Source organism: Heterodontus francisci, chromosome 14, assembly GCF_036365525.1.
Source record: "Heterodontus francisci isolate sHetFra1 chromosome 14, sHetFra1.hap1, whole genome shotgun sequence".
Classification (NCBI taxonomy): Eukaryota; Metazoa; Chordata; class Chondrichthyes; order Heterodontiformes; family Heterodontidae; genus Heterodontus; species Heterodontus francisci.
In genome coordinates, this window is record NC_090384.1 from 60127795 (window position 1) to 60144106 (window position 16312).

The following is a 16312-nucleotide window of genomic DNA, read 5'->3' on the forward strand; positions in this document are numbered from 1 at the left end:
AATGCGATTTGAGAAAAGTGCATTTCATTAACAGGTCGAGAGAAAATGTAAGATACAGAAAAAACCCATACATTTCTCTCATTCATTCATAAATCTTAAAACTTATCAAAATCGCCCCTTTTTTGGCATCCCGATAAACATGTTGTTTCTCTTCCGTTTGCCCATTTCCATGACTGTCTAGGGTCTTTGTTCCTGCTGAGGTCATTTTTTTTCCCAGGCGAATCAGTGGCTCTATCCTGAACTCTCCTTCAGTGATTTGCTAAGTCATGTAAAGGCTTTTGACTTCAGGGGGTGGGTGGTTTTCTTTTTTCTGACTGCGGGGGAGGATTCTTTACTAATCTCTCCTTTGTTCTCTGGGACACTCCTGCCTGCAGGTATTTGTGCAGACTCTACTGCATTCCCATGTGGCACATTGGCTAGGTGAGGCATCACCCTGTGCCCCCTAGAGGTCTTTCTTTGTCTCTCCAAGTTCCTGTAAATGCTGCTAGCAACTCTGGTGGGGTGTTTCTAGTTTCTGCATTTACATAGGAGGATGTGGGCTCTAACTTTTCACATTTTTCGGGGTCGGCTGACCAGACAGTAAGGGTTTTCATCCAGGATTCCTCCCGGACTTCATTTAACCTGCCTTCTTAGTCACTTTATCCCCTTCTCTTTCTAAACTTTTGCTAGTCTTCTGCCTGCCTCTCCCCTTTTGTTCTCAGTGAGGGTCCCTTACAGGTCACCAACCCCGTCCACGGGCAAACTAGGGACAATCCCTAAGGTCACCAGTCCCGAAACTAGGTTGCACCCGGTGTACAGGTACAGGCATACACTGCCCTCCAATACCATTCACCACCATTCTGGTGTTCACTGCACTCTCTGGGGGAAAGGTCAGGCCTTTTCCCAGTAAAAGAGATCTAGTGGCCCCTGTGTCCCTAAGAATTACTATGGGCTTGCTTGCCTCGCTTGAAGGATATGGGGATACTTTCCCTTCAAACACAAAACGCTGATAACCTTCAGGAATCCTATTACCTTTTCCTACACTTGTAGCCGTAAGCTTCCTGGGTCTCACTCTTACTGCAGTTAAAGCCACAGCTTGTTCTGCTGTGCTTTCCATCAGGGTCTCTTCTTCACTGAGCGGGTATGCCCTGATTAACCCTACCAATTTTCCCTTTAGTTTCCAGCAGTCAGCTTTTAAATGCTCTGCTTTATTACAATGGAATCACACAGGTCTCCACATCTCATTACTGCTCCCAGCACCTTCCGGTTTTGCTTGAGGAGGGCCCCCATGTATCCTGCTTTTCGTTCTCTCACAGGACTGCTTGGGCTCCTATCACCTTCCCACCCTTTGTCCTTTTCGGATTTGTGGTGGTGACTAGGAAAGGTTCTCCCCTGGGAAACTGACTTACAAATTAAAGCAAACTAATCGGCCAGAACGGCTGCTTGCTGGGCTCTCTGGACCCACTGCTCCTCTACATGGGTCTTTATGGAGAGTGGGAGAAAGTGTTTAAATTTGTCAAAAAGAATTACTTGTCTGAGATTTTCATAGCTGAGCTGTACTTTAAGAGCCCTCAGCTACTGGTCGAAAGCCAGCTGCTTACTTCTTTCAAACTCCAGATAAGTTTGATTAGCTTACTTCTTGAGGGTTCTAAACTTTTGGAGTTTCGCTTCGGGTACTAATTTATATGCCCCGAGGGTAGCAGTTTTTGTAAGTTCATAACTTGATGAACTCTTATCTGGCAACAGGGAATAAACCTCATGGGCTTTTCCAGTTAGCTTGCTTTGCAGTAAAAGAGGCCAGGTCTCAGCTGGCCATTTTAGCTGCCTTGCCAGTTTCTCAAAGGACACAAAAAATACTTCTACATCCTCCTCATTGAATCTTGGAATTAGCCGAGCTAGTTTTAACAATCTGTACCCAGCCCTGAGTTATGCTTCTCCATATTGGCCATGCATTCACTGGAGTTACTCTGTCACCCCCTCGTTAACTCAAGCCACTTCAGCTCTCATTCTTCGCTTTCTTTCTGGAATATTCTTTCTTCTCTCCTCTCTCATTCCTTCTTTTGTCTTTCATTTTCTTCACGTTCCTTCTGGAAGGTTCTTTCTTTCTCCCTCTCTCTTTCCTCAAATTCAAGTGTCCTCTGTTCCAATTGTATCTTTGCTAACAATACTCTGTCGGGGTCTCCTTCTAACCCTGTTTCTGCTTCGTCAGATTCGAGGGAAAAATGGTTGGCCACTAGCCTTATGAGTTCAGACTTCCTAGCCTTGCCACATATAGTGATCCCACACTGCTCAGCCATTTTCCTCAACTCCTCCATAGACAGTGCTTTTAACTTATCCCAAATTACTTCACCCTGGCTTGGGGAGCTACTAGCTACAGTTACAGACATGTTAGTATCCAAGCACACACAACCACAAGAAAACTTATATTGAAATCTTGCTCTTTTTTGATTGGGAACAATTTGGCTTCCCACTTCTAATTTCTCTCATTTATCTGTGGGTAAATTCCAGGACAGCAGCACCCAACTTTCTGTTACGGCCGGGTGAGAAAGGTGTACAGGGATCGCTCTCAGCCTTCACCTGGTCTTATGGTAACAGGGTATAATTTTAAACACACCGTGTTTTGAGCTCCTCCTTGGTGAATGCTTGTTCACCGCTTTCCAATTATAAGGCAAAGAAACCAGCACAAACAGGCTTTCTTAGGTTTAAAGAAAAGTTGAAATTAATTAAACTTAAACTTAAACTCTAATTCAGTTAACGCCTACGGATACAGGACGCACCCCATGCTAACATGCATACACACATGCAAAATAGAGACAGAAAAGAGCAGAAGAAAAATAAAGTGGAAAAGTTTGCGGCAATATCTGAAGAGTTTTTGTTACAGTTCTTCGAGCATACTGTAGAGTCCTTGATTGTAGGTAGATCTTGCTTTTCTTTGGGACCGAGTATTCTTCTTAAACCTTGTTCGATGTAGGAGACTTTTCTCTCTTGGGGTTCATGTGTCTTCAGTGGATTCAGAGGCTTGTGAGAAAGAGATTGGAGCAGACAGGAAAGAGATCTTCTCAGCCCACGAGCAAACAAACATTCTGAGTTCAAACTGTCTGTGGCCAGTTCAAAAGAAAACACTGGAACAGCCAGGTAGTCATGTGACCTGCTGGTCTAACCAGTGCTGGCCTGTGTGGATTGTATCCTCCTTAGCAGGCCCTGAATGTATTTCCTCACCTTGGATGTCTGTTAGTATGTAAATGTTTTTTTCCAGCCATGGCTGATCAGTTTAATAAGTCATTTCCTCGTTCTAACAACAGTTAAAAATCAATGTTCATGACAAAATTGATGTGCATCATTCTTGGCAGCTGGGGTCTAGCATGACAACTTGTTTCCCACTATTTATTTACCATCATTTTTTTTAGTCTATTTACCCAATCTACCTTATCTAACTCTCTACTCATAGCTATGTAATTGACTTTGTTTATATTGTTTTCTTGTTGCTCAGTATTCCAGGATCATCTTGGAAGGCAAAGATAACCCCCAGCTTCTTTTCTCTACTGCAAACCATCTTCCTAACCTTCTCCACGTCCCCTCCACCCTCACCTCCAACAATAAGTGCAAGGAGTTCATGGAACTCTTTGTCACTAAGATCAAGACCATCCGATCAGTTGCCTCTGCTGCATCCCTCCCTTCCACTAGCTCATCGAGCTAAACTTTCAATAATGCACCTCGCCCTAGGCCTGAACTCACATCTTTCTCTCGTTTTCCGATCTCCTCTTCTCATGCCCTCTCTCCATGAGACCCACCTCCTGTTCCCTCTATCATATTCCCACTAAACTGCTGATCACCCAACTTCCCTTCCTTGTCCCCATGTTAGCTGAAATTGTAAACAGTTGTCTCTCTTTGGGTAATATCCCTCTCTCCTTTAAATCTGCCGTCATCACCCCTCCCCTCAAAAACCTTCCCTTGACCCTACTACCCTTGCAAACTACCATCCCATCTCTAACCTCCCTTTCCTCATCAAAGTCACTGAATGTGTTGTTGCCTGCCAAATCCATGCCCATCTTTCCTGGAACTCCATGTTTGAATCCCTTCAATCATTGGATACAGAACTGGCTCGGTCATAGAAGACAGAGGGTAGCAGTGGAAGGGTGCTTTTCTGAATGGAGGGATGTGACTAGTGGTGTTCCGCAGGGATCAGTGCTGGGACCTTTGCTGTTTGTAGTATATATAAATGATTTGGAGGAAAATGTAGCTGGTCTGATTAGTAAGTTTGCGGACGACACAAAGGTTGGTGGAGTTGCGGACAGTGATGAGGATTGTCAGAGGATACAGCAGGATATAGATCGGTTGGAGACTTGGGCGGAGAAATGGCAGATGGAGTTTAATTCGGACAAATGTCAGGTAATGCATTTTGGAAGGTATAATGCAGGTGGGAGGTATACAGTAAATGGCATAACCCTTAGGAGTATTGACAGGCAGAGAGATCTGGGCGTACAGGTCCACAGGTCACTGAAAGTGGCAACGTAGGTGGATAAGGTAGTCAAGAAGGCATATGGCATGCTTGCCTTCATCGGTCGGGGCATAGAGTATAAAAATAGGCAAGTCATGCTGCAGCTGTACAGAATTTTAGTTAGGCTCACTTAGAATATTGCGTGCAATTCTGGTCGCCACACTACCAGAAGGACGTGGAGGCTTTTGAGAGGGTACAGAAGAGGTTTACCAGGATGTTGCCTGGTCTGGAGGGCATTAGCTATGAGGAGAGGTTGGATAAACTCGGATTGTTTTCACTGGAACGACGGAGGTGGAGGGGCGACATGATAGAGGTTTACAAAGTTATAAGCGGCATGGACAGAGTGGATAGTCAGAAGCTTTTTCCCAGGGTGGAAGAGTCAGTTATTAGGGGACATAGGTTTAAGGTGAGAGGGGCAAAGTTTAGAGGGGATGTGCGAGGCAAGTTCTTTACACAAGGGTGGTGAGTGCCTGGAACCTGTTGCCGGGGGAGGTGGTGGAAGCAGGTACCATCGAAATGTTTAAGAGGCATCTTGACAAATACATGAATCGGATGGGAATAGAGGGATACGGACCCCGGAAGTGCAGAAGGTTTTAGTTTAGGCAGGCATCAAGATCGGCGCAGGCTTGGAGGGCCGAATGGCCTGTTCCTGTGCTGTACTGTTCTTTGTTCAGGTTTCCACCCCGTCACAGTACTGAGACAGCTCTTACCAGAGCCACAAATTACATCCTAAGTGACTGTGACAAAAGTAAACTTTCCCTACTTGTCCTCCTCGACCTGTCAGTTGCCTTTGACACAGTTGATCACACCATCCTTCTCCAATGCCTCTCCATTGTCGTCCAGCTGGATGAGACTGCTCTCACCTGGTTCCATTCTTATCTGTCTAATTGTAGCCACCGACTACTTGCAATGGCTTCTCTTCCTGCTTCTGCACCATTACCTCTGGTAACCTCCCAAGGATCTATCCTTGGCCCCCTTCTATTTCTCATCTATGTGCTGCCCTTCAGCGACATCATCTAAAAGCACAGCATTAGTTTTCACATGTTTGCTGATGACACTCAGCTCTACCTCATCACCACCTCTTTCGACTCCTTCACTGATGCTAAATTATCAGGCTACCTATCTGACATCCAGTACTGGATGAGCAGAAATTTTCTCCAATTTAATATTTGAAAAACTGAAGCCATTCTTTTTGGTCCCCTCTCCAAACTCCTTTCCCTAGGTACCAACTCCATCCTTCTTCCTGGCAACAGCCTGAGATTAAGCCAGTCTGTTCATAACCTTGGTGTCACATTTGACCCCAAGTTGAGCTTCCGACCTCATATTCGTGACATCACTAAGACCGCCTATTTCCACCTCTGTAACGTTACCCAACTACGCTCCTATTTCAGCTCATCTGCTGCTGAAACCCACATTCATGCCTTTGTTACCTCTAGACTTGACTATTCCAATGCTCTACTGGCTGGGCTTCCACATCCTACTCTCCATAAACTTGAGGTCATCTAAAACTCTGCTGCCCATACCTTAACTAGTATCAAGTCTGTTCCCCTATCGCCCCTGTGTTGTCTGACCTACATTGGCTCCCTGTTTTCAAATCTCTCCATGGCCTCTCCCCTCACTGTCTCTGTAATCTTCTCCAGCCCCATAACCCTCCAAGATATCTGCGCACCTCTAATTCTGGTCTCTTGTGCATCCTTGACTTTAATCGCTTCACTATTGCTGGCCTCGTGTTCAGTTGCCTCGGCCCCAAGCTCTGGAATACCCTCCCTATACCTCCCTTCCTCATCACCTCACTTTCCTCCTTTAAAAGACAATCCTTAAAACCTACCTCTTTGATCAAGTTTTTGGTCATCTGACCTAACATCTCCTTTTGTGGCTCAGTGTCATACTTTGTTTTATTATGCTCCTGTGAAGCACCTTGGGATATTTTATTACGTTAAAGGTGCTATATAAATACAAGTTGTTATAATTGTTTTCAACTCGAACCCATATAAACTGACTATACAAGATTGCTACACACTGTGGATCATATGGAAATCAGTTCAAAAAGATCAATAGTATTACTGTTACATTATCAGACTATTGCTGAATATTTTCTTGTGTTTTTTCTATTGTCATGGAAGAATGTACTCGGGCCTGGTTTGCCACATCCAGAGAAAGTGAAGAGGAAGGCAGGAAGGACACTGGTGTCCCAGTGAGCAACCTTTGCCAACAGCTTTCAGTCAAAACATGGACATGGTAAAGGGCTTCATCAGAAGTGCTAGTAGCTAGTGAATGAAAGACTAGGAAGAGATGGTAGAGCAGCAGAAGTTGGCACCAAACACTGAGCTGACAATCCAAGCACCATCTTACTTTTTCACCTCCAACACCTCAGGTGACCTTTGTTCTGAAGCTTTGGAGGACTTCTTCCTCACATAGAATAAGATGTCTGAATCCACTCCAAAATCTCCCTCGTGTTATAGTCTCCTTCGTCCTTTAAAAAAAAGAGTAAAATAAGTTTGAAGTTGTAATTGGTATGGTGACAGGCAGCATGCAGTTCATAGTGAGTGTGATGACATTAAAGAAGAAAGAACATACATTTAAATTGCAGTTTTCATGATCTCAGGTCATCCAAAAACCATTTACCGTACATTTGAACTGTCATCACTGTTGTAATGTAGGAAGTGCGGCAACCAATTTGCACACTGTAAAGTCCCACAAGCAGCCAAGAGATAATGACCAGAGTATCTTTTTTTTTTAGTGATGTTGATTGAGGGATAAATATTGGCCTTGCCTTCTCTTCTAAATAGTGCCATGGGATCTTTTACATCTACCTGAGAGGTCAAATGAGTCCTCGATTTAATGTCTCATAGGAACATAGGACTTAGGAGCAGGAGTAGGCCATTCAGCCCTTCGAGCCTGCTCCACCATTCGATAAGATCATGGCTGATCTGGCGGTGATCTCAACTCCACTTTTCTATCTGCCCCCCATAACCCTAGACTCCCTTGTCTATCAAAAATCTAATCTAACTCAGTCTTGATTAAATTCAATGACCCAGCTTCCACTGCTTTCTGGGGAAGAGAATTCCACAAACTAACAATCCTTTGAGGAAATAAAATTCTCTTCATCTCCATCTTGAAAGGGAGGCTGGTTATTATTAAACTGTGTCCCCTTGTTCTAGTCTCCTCCACAAGAGGAAACATCCTCCCAGTATCCACTCTATCAAGTCCCCTCAGGATCTTATATGTTTTGTCTCATCTTAAAGACGGCACCTTAGGTAGTGCAGCGGTCCCTCAATATTGCACTGAAGTATCGGTATAGATTATGTACTCAAGTTTATAGAGTGGAACTTCAACACCCAACTTTCTGACTCAGAGGCGAGAGTGCTACCATTGAGTCAAGGCTGACATGTACATGCAACTGTCAGTTGCATTAAGAACATAAGACATAGGAGCAGGAGTAGGCCATTCAGCCCCTCAAGCCTGCCCCACCATTCAATAAGATCGTGGCTGATCTGTCCCAGGCCTCAACTCCTCTTTCGGGCCTGCTCCGCATACCCCTCGACTCCCCGAGATTTCAAAAATCTATCTACTTCCTCCTTAAATACATTTAGTGTTTTAGCCTCCACAACTCTCTGAGGTAGAGAATTCCAGAAATTCATCACCCTCTGAGAGAAGAAATTCCTTCGCCCCCTTATTCTGTAACTATGTCCCCTAGTTTGCGATTCCCCCATCAGTGGAAACATATTCTCAACACTTACCCTGTCAAGCCCCCTTAAAATCTTATATGTTTCAATCAGATCACCTCTTGTTCTTCTAAACTCCAATGAATAAAGGCCTAACCTGTTTAGTCGTTCTTGATAAGACAACCCCTGCATCCCAGGAATCAGCCGAGTAAACCTTTGCTGAACTGCCTCCAGTGCTAGTATATCCTTCCTTAAATACGGAGACCAAAATTGTACGCAGTACTCCAGATGTGGCCTCACCAACAGTTGGAACAAGACTTCCCTATTTTTAAACTCTAACCCCCTAGCAATAAAGGCCAAAATTCCATTTGCCTTCCTAATTATTTGCTGCACCTGCATGCTAACTTTTTGTGTTTCATGTACAAGAACACCCTGATCCCTCTGTACTGCAGTATTTTGTAGTCTTTCTCCATCTAAATAATAATCTGCCTTTTTATTCTTCCAACCAAAGTGGATGACCTCACACTTTCCCACATTGAACTCCATCTGCCAAGTTTTTGCCTACTCACTTAACCTATCTATATCCCTTTGCAGATTCTTTGTGTCCTCATCACAACATGCCTTCCCACCTATTTTGGTATCATCAGCAAATTTGGATACACGACACTCTGTCCCTTCCTCCAAATCATTGATATAGATAGTAAATAGTTAAGGCCCAAGGACCGATCCTTGTGGCACCCCACTAGTTACGGCTTTCCAACCTGAAAAAGACCCATTGATCCTGACTCTCTGCCTTCTGTGTGTTAGCCAATCTTCAATCCATGCCAACACATTACCCCAATACCCTGAGCTCTTATTTTGTGCAATAACCTTTTATGTGGCACCTTATCAAACGCCTTCTGAAAATCTAAATACACGACATCTACCAGTTCCCTTTATCCACTCTGCTTGTTATATCCTCAAAGAACTCTAACAAATTTGTCAAACATGATTTCCCTTTCATAAAACCATGTTGACTCTGTTTGAATGCATTATGTTTTTCTAAATGTCCTGCTATTTCTTCCTTAATATGGACTCTAGCATTTTCCCAATGACTGATGTTAAGCTAACTGGTCTATAGTTTCCTGCTTTCTGTCTCCCTCCTTTCTTGAATAGGGGCGTCACATTAGCAGTTTTCCATCCGCTGGTACCCTACCGGAATCCAGTGAGTTTTGGTATACTAAGATGAATGTCTCCACTATCTCTGCAGCCACTTCTTTTAAAACCCTTGGATGCAGGCCATCAGGTCCTGGCGACTTGTCTGCCTTTAGTCCCATCAGTTTGTCCAGCACCTTTTCCCTCATGATAGAGATTGTTACAAGTTCATTCCTCCCATTAACACCTTGCTCATCTATTATTGTCGGGATGTTTATAGTGTCCTCCACCGTGAAGACCGATGCAAAATATTGGTTTAAATTATCTGCCATTTCCCTGTTCCCTGTCATTAATTCCTCAGTCTCATCCCCTAAGGGTCCCACACTTACTTTAGCTTTTTATATACCCGGAGAAGCTCTTACTGTTTGTTTTTATGTTTCTTGCCAATCTACTCTCATAATCAATTTTCTCCCTCTTTATTAATTTTTAGTCATCTGCTGCTTTTGCCGATTTGTACGCCTTTGTTTTTAATTTGATACTCTCCATTAGAACAAAAGAACAAAGAACAGTACAGCACAGGAACAGGCCATTCAGCCCTCCAAGCCTGCGCCGATCTTGACGCCTGCCTAAACTAAAACCTTTTGCACTTCCGGGGTCCGTATCCCTCTATTCCCATCCTATTCATGTATTTGTCAAGATGCCTCTTAAACGTTTCGATGGTACCTGCTTCCACCACCTCCCCCGGCAACAAGTTCCAGGCACTCACCACCCTCTGTGGAAAGAACTTGCCTCGCACATCCCCTCTAAACTTTGCCCCTCTCACCTTAAACCTATGTCCCCTAGTAACTGACTCTTCCACCCTGGGAAAAAGCTTCTGACTATCCACTCTGTCCATGCCGCTTATAACTTTGTAAACCTCTATCATGTCGCCCCTCCACCTCCGTCGTTCCAGTGAAAACAATCCGAGTTTATCCAACCTCTCCTCATAGCTAATGCCCTCCAGACCAGGCAACATCCTGGTAAACCTCTTCTGTACCCTCTCAAAAGCCTCCACGTCCTTCTGGTAGTGTGGCGACCAGAATTGCACGCAATATTCTAAGTGAGCCTAACTAAAATTCTGTACAGCTGCAGCATGACTTGCCTATTTTTATACTCTATGCCCCGACTGATGAAGGCAAGCATGCCACATGCCTTCTTGACTACCTTATCCACCTGCGTTGCCACTTTCAGTGACCTGTGGACCTGTACGCCCAGATCTCTCTGCCTGTCAATACTCCTAAGGGTTCTACCATTTACTGTATTCTTCCCACCTGCATTAGACCTTCCAAAATGCATTACCTCACATTTGTCCGAATTAAATTCCATCTGCCATTTCTCCGCCCAAGTCTCCAACCGATCTATATCCTGCTGTATCCTCTGACAATCCTCATCACTGTCCGCAACTCCACCAACCTTTGTGTCGTCCGCAAACTTACTAATCAGACCAGCTACATTTTCCTCCAAATCATTTATATATACTACAAACAGCAAAGGTCCCAGCACTGACCCCTGCGGAACACCACTAGTCACATCCCTCCATTCAGAAAAGCACCCTTCCACTGCTACCCTCTGTCTTCTATGACCGAGCCAGTTCTGTATCCATCTTGCCAGCTCCCCTCTGATCCCATGTGACTTCACCTTTTGTATCAGTCTGCCATGAGGGACCTTGTCAAAGGCTTTACTGAAGTCCATATAGATAACATCCACCGCCCTTCCTTCATCAATTATCGTCGTCACTTCCTCAAAAAACTCAATGAAATTAGTGAGACACGACCTCCCCTTCACAAAACCATGCTGCCTCTCGCTAATAAGTCCATTTGTTTCCAAATGGGAGTAAATCCTGTCCCGAAGAATCCTCTCTAATAATTTCCCTACCACTGACGTAAGGCTCACCGGCCTATAATTTCCTGGATTATTCTTGCTACCCTTCTTAAACAAAGGAACAACATTGGCTATTCTCCAGTCCTTTGGGACCTCACCTGTAGCCAATGAGGATGCAAAGATTTCTGTCAAGGCCCCAGCAATTTCTTCCCTTGCCTCCCTCAGTATTCTGCGGTAGATCCCATCAGGCCCTGGGGACTTATCTACCTGAATGCTTTGCAAGACACCCAACACCTCCTCCTTTTTGATAATGAGATGACTGAGACTATCTACACTCCCTTCCCTAGGCTCATCATCCACCAAGTCCTTCTCCTTGGTGAATACTGATGCAAAGTACTCATTTAGTACCTCACCCATTTCCTCTGGCTCCACACATAGATTCCCTTCTCTGTCCTTGAGTGGGCCAACCCTTTCCCTGGTTACCCTCTTGCTCTTTATATATGTATAAAAGCCTTGGGATTTTCCTTAATCCTGTTTGCCAATGACTTCTCATAACCCCTTTTAGCCCTCCTAACTCCTTGCTTAAGTTCCTTCCTACTGTCTTTATATTCCTCAAGGGATTCGTCTGTTCCTAGCCTTCCAGCCCTTACAAATGCTTCCTTTTTCTTTTTGACGAGGCTCACAATATCCCGCGTTATCCAAGGACTTCCTTTGTTATCCATGGGTGGTTCATCGTTCTCATCGAGTCCTTCCTTCTGACCGGAATAAATGTTTGCTGAGTGTTATGAAATATCTGCTAAAATTCTGCCACTGCTCCTGTACTGCATTTCCCTGTAGTCTATTTTCCCAGCCCGCTTCAGACAACTCTTTCTTCATACCTCTGAAATCACCCTTATTTATGTTGAAGACACTGGTTTGAGACCAGAGTTGCTCACCCTCAAACTGAATCTGAAATTCTACCATGTTATGATCGCTTCCCCCTAGAGGATCCTTAACTACGAGATCTCTTATTAATCCTACCTCATTACACATTACCAAGTCTAAAGTAGCCTGTTCCCGGGTAGGTTCTGCAACGTATTGTTCTAAGAAACAATCCCTGATGCACTCTACAAATTCGTCTTCCATGCTACCCTTGCCAATTTGATTTGTCCAGTCTATATGCAGATTAAAATCACCAATGATAATTGCAGTGCCCTTCTTACATGGCTCCATTATTTCCTGATTAATATTTTGTCCTACAGAGAGGCAACTCCTCAGGGGCCTATAGACCACTCCCATCCATGATTTCTTTCCCTTGCTATTCCTTATTTCCACCCAAACTGATTCTACATCCCGATTTATTACATCTATATCAGTAATCACAACTGCACTGATCCCTTCCTTTAATAACAAAGCTACCCCACCTCCTTTTCCTTTCTGCCTATTCTTCCAGAACATTGTATATCCTTGAACATTGAGATTCCAGTCCTGGTCATCCTACAACCACGTCTCTGTGATAGCTATCAAATCATATTCGTTTGTTTCTATCTGTGCTGTCAGCTCATCTATCTTGTTACAAATGCTATGTGCATTCAGATAGAGAGCCTTAAGCTTTGATTTTTTAGCATTTTTACCTACTCTGATTCTAATTTCTGCTGCACTCTTATGCTTGTATTCTCTGTCCCTTCCTATCACACCCTGATTGATTTATGCCGCTTCATTACCCTGCACCTCTGCTCTCTCGTTATTTATCAACTTTTTAATCTTCCTTTCAATTGAACCCTCCCCCCCACTATTTAGTTTAAAGCCTTATCTGCAACCCTAGTTATATGATTCACCAGGACACTGGTCCCAGTATGGTTCAAGTGAAGCCCATCCCAATGGAACAGCTCTCTCTTCCCCATTACTGGTGCCAGTGTCCCATGAATCGGAACCCATTTCTCCCACACCAATCTTTGAGCCACACATTTACCTCTCTAATCTTATTTGCCCTATGCCAATTAGCACGTGGCTCAGGTAGTAATCTGGAGATTATTACCTTTGTGGTAATTTAGCCCCGACCTGCTCATAGTAACTCAGCAGAACCTCTTTCCTAGTCCTACCTAGGTCATTGGTACCTGCGTGGACCACGACAACTGGATCCTTTCCCTCCCACTCCAAGTTCCTCTTCAGCCCAGAAGAGACATCCTTAACCTTTGCACCAGGTAGGCAACACAGCCTTCGGGACTCTATCTTTGCTGCAGAGAACAGTATCTATTCCCCTAACTATGCTATCCTCTATTACAACTACATTTCTCTTTTCTCCCACCACTTGAATGGTACTCTGAACCACGATGTTGTGGTCAGTTTGCTCATCCTTCCTGCAGCCTGTGCCCTCATCCACACTGGGAGCAAGAACCTCATACCGATTGGATAAGGGCACTGGCTGAGGCTCCTCCAAAGCTAAGTTCTGGATCTCCATACCTGCCTCACTCGCAGTCACACCCTCCTGTCCCTGACCACAGTCCAAATTTGATGTAATTAATCTAAGGGGTGTGACTGTCTCCTGAAACACAGTGTCCAGGTAACTCTACCCCTCCCTGATGTGTCGCAGTGTCCGCAGCTCGGACTCCAGCTCATCAAATCTGAATCGAATGTCCTCGAGCAGCCAACACTTGCTGCAGATGTGGTCACTGCGGATCACACCGGCGTCCACCAGCTCCCACATACTACAGCTGCAATACATCGCCTGCCCAGCCATCTCTATTCTATTTAATTAATTAATTTGGATCTCAGTATTTTACCAAAACAAAATAATTATTTAAGTGTACTCTTAACCTGTAATGCCATCTCCTGATTTAAATCACTTGGTCAAAACAAAAAGAGACACGAGAGAAATACCCACCAATCACTTACCAGCTCTCCTGTGATGTCACACTTCGATTTTAGTTGGTCAAGCAGGTCCACTGAACAGAACAGTGCGCTCTCCGCCGCCACTGCTGCTTCTGGTCACGGGCCTCGGCTCTTTATCTCCTGGCTCCTCTCACCTGTTCCCACTCTTGCCGCCACTGCTGCTTCTGATCTCGGGGCTCGGGTCTCCGCTCTTTTATCTCCCGGCTCCTCTTACCTGTTCCCGTTCTCACTGCCGCTGCTTCATCCGAGGATTTTTTTTGTGCTGAAGACAGGCAAGGTTATGATTGAAGGAACACTTGTCGGTAACGGATGGGATATTAAAGGTTCCCCATTGCCTCAGGGGTATTAATTGTAATGTTTGAAGGTGTTTTAACACAGTTTGGAGGAGAATTGTATTTGCCATTTATGCTTGGAATACTTGGAATTATAATAAAGTCGTGATCAGTTCTTCTTCCTTGGCTAACCTGGTAACATCATTGAACTTTTCCTGTGCTGCTTCATGTGTATGGTGTTGTAGATGTAATTTTCTCTTATAATTACTTCTTCAAGAAAAATGTTTATTGCCTCTTCAGAGAAATGAGCCACTCAGTGGCATACTTGACTCTATCAATATATTTTTATCACAAAGGTTTATTGGTTTCCCCAGTTTGAAATTTCTGGATGTCTGCCCTTTTTAGCTGCTACAGCTCTTTAAATCCTACAGCAGGTGATCTCCCTGTCCCTGTACAGGTAGACTCCCAATCAGAAGTATTTCTCACATTTGGAGTTTGCCTAACTTTACTGCAATTAAGCTTGCCCCCAGAATCCATGTGGATTCAGAATACTGCAATTTGATTGAAAAATCTGGGACAGGATTTTCCTGTGGACTTCTGGACCCCGCCGTCAAGCTCAAATTGGGGGTCAGAAGCCGGAAATGTGTGGAAAACAGTCACTTATGTGATTTTTCCCAATTTGGTCAATTAGTGGACAAAGGGCAGGTTCATAGCGGGCAGGGTCTTGAAGCTGGAGGGCCACCTATTGGAAGCAGAAGCAGGATGCTCTTACAGGTAAGTGAGGGGGAGGGCACCCCAAAACGGAGGTGCCTTCTCTCCAACCTTTTCACAATTAAAATTAAAAATGGCCTTCACAACCAGGCCACCACTGTTGGGTTGGGAGCCCGTCCACATGGCAGCCTGCAACTGCTGCTGAACCTAGGCAAGTGGACTGGGCTAAAGTGCTGGCCCTCCAGTATGCTGCCAGGAGGCCACCTCTGGGCAGCTCAACTGTTCCATGCCACTTGTGAGGACCTATGTTCAATGTGGTGCCTAAAATGGCTACTGCCATAAGCCTTTATATTTCATGATGTCAGAGATCACATGTGTATGACAAGCCAAAGTGTACAAAAGTATTTATCCAAACATCTCCCATTTTCATTTTTTAAAAGTCTCATCATTTTTGTCCTTTCAAATTTGTCTGTCCTGACATGTGTTTCACACTTAATCTTTAAAGTGTTCAGGTCGTTTTATGGTACATGTACAATTATTGTTGGCTATTCGTCTGGTGTCCGCTGGTCCCTCGGGTGATGTTGCTGGTGTTGCTTCTCTGGGGAATGTTGTTGCTCTGGTGAGTGTTGCTGCTGTGATGATTGTTGTCACTTGACAATTGTTGTCAATTATCTGTTGCGCTGGTTGGAGTACAGTTAACCTCTGAGACTGATGGTCATTCAATTCTGTATTCAGGTGGCAAACTCAGATCTGTCTCATCAGCCGTTTGCTGTGAACGAGCTTCTTCTCTGGTTGAGCGTAGATATCTGCACTTGCAACGATGGATCTGATCATTCACCTTCACCTGGTCTGATCGAGATGACAACTTCTACATGCAAGTCCCAAGTTGCCAAGTGGACTCAATTTTCTTGAATGCATTGAATGTTTGCAGTCTGACCAGCGCTCCAACCCTCAGCTCTGGCAACGATTTGGCAGTTTTATCAAAGTAACATTTGACTTTCTGTTGTTTCATTATGAATTTGTCCCTCACAACTGTTACTACTTCTGGCTTCAGTAGTTTCTTAGCTGTCAGAAGAGTTGTCTGGGTGCAGTATGACATCAGTTGCTGGACTGGACTATTTTCCACGTCTTAAAGTGGGTGTATTTCTCCACTCTAAGATCTGTGCCAGATCTGATAAATTCTTATATGATCCTTTTGGCATGTTTCACTGCTACCTCAGCCTTTCCATTCGATTGGGGATAGTGTGGAGATGAGGTGTAGTGCTGAATTTTCCAATCGTTAATGATTTTTTCTATTATTTCATGGAATGTGGGCTTCACTG

The 16312-nt window shown here is 44.3% G+C and overlaps 1 pseudogene; it reads left to right on the forward strand.

Moving 5' to 3' along the window:
* Positions 1 to 1455: 1455 nt before the first annotated feature.
* LOC137376909 (uncharacterized) lies at positions 1456 to 6333 on the forward strand (annotated as a pseudogene).
* Positions 6334 to 16312: the final 9979 nt, after the last annotated feature.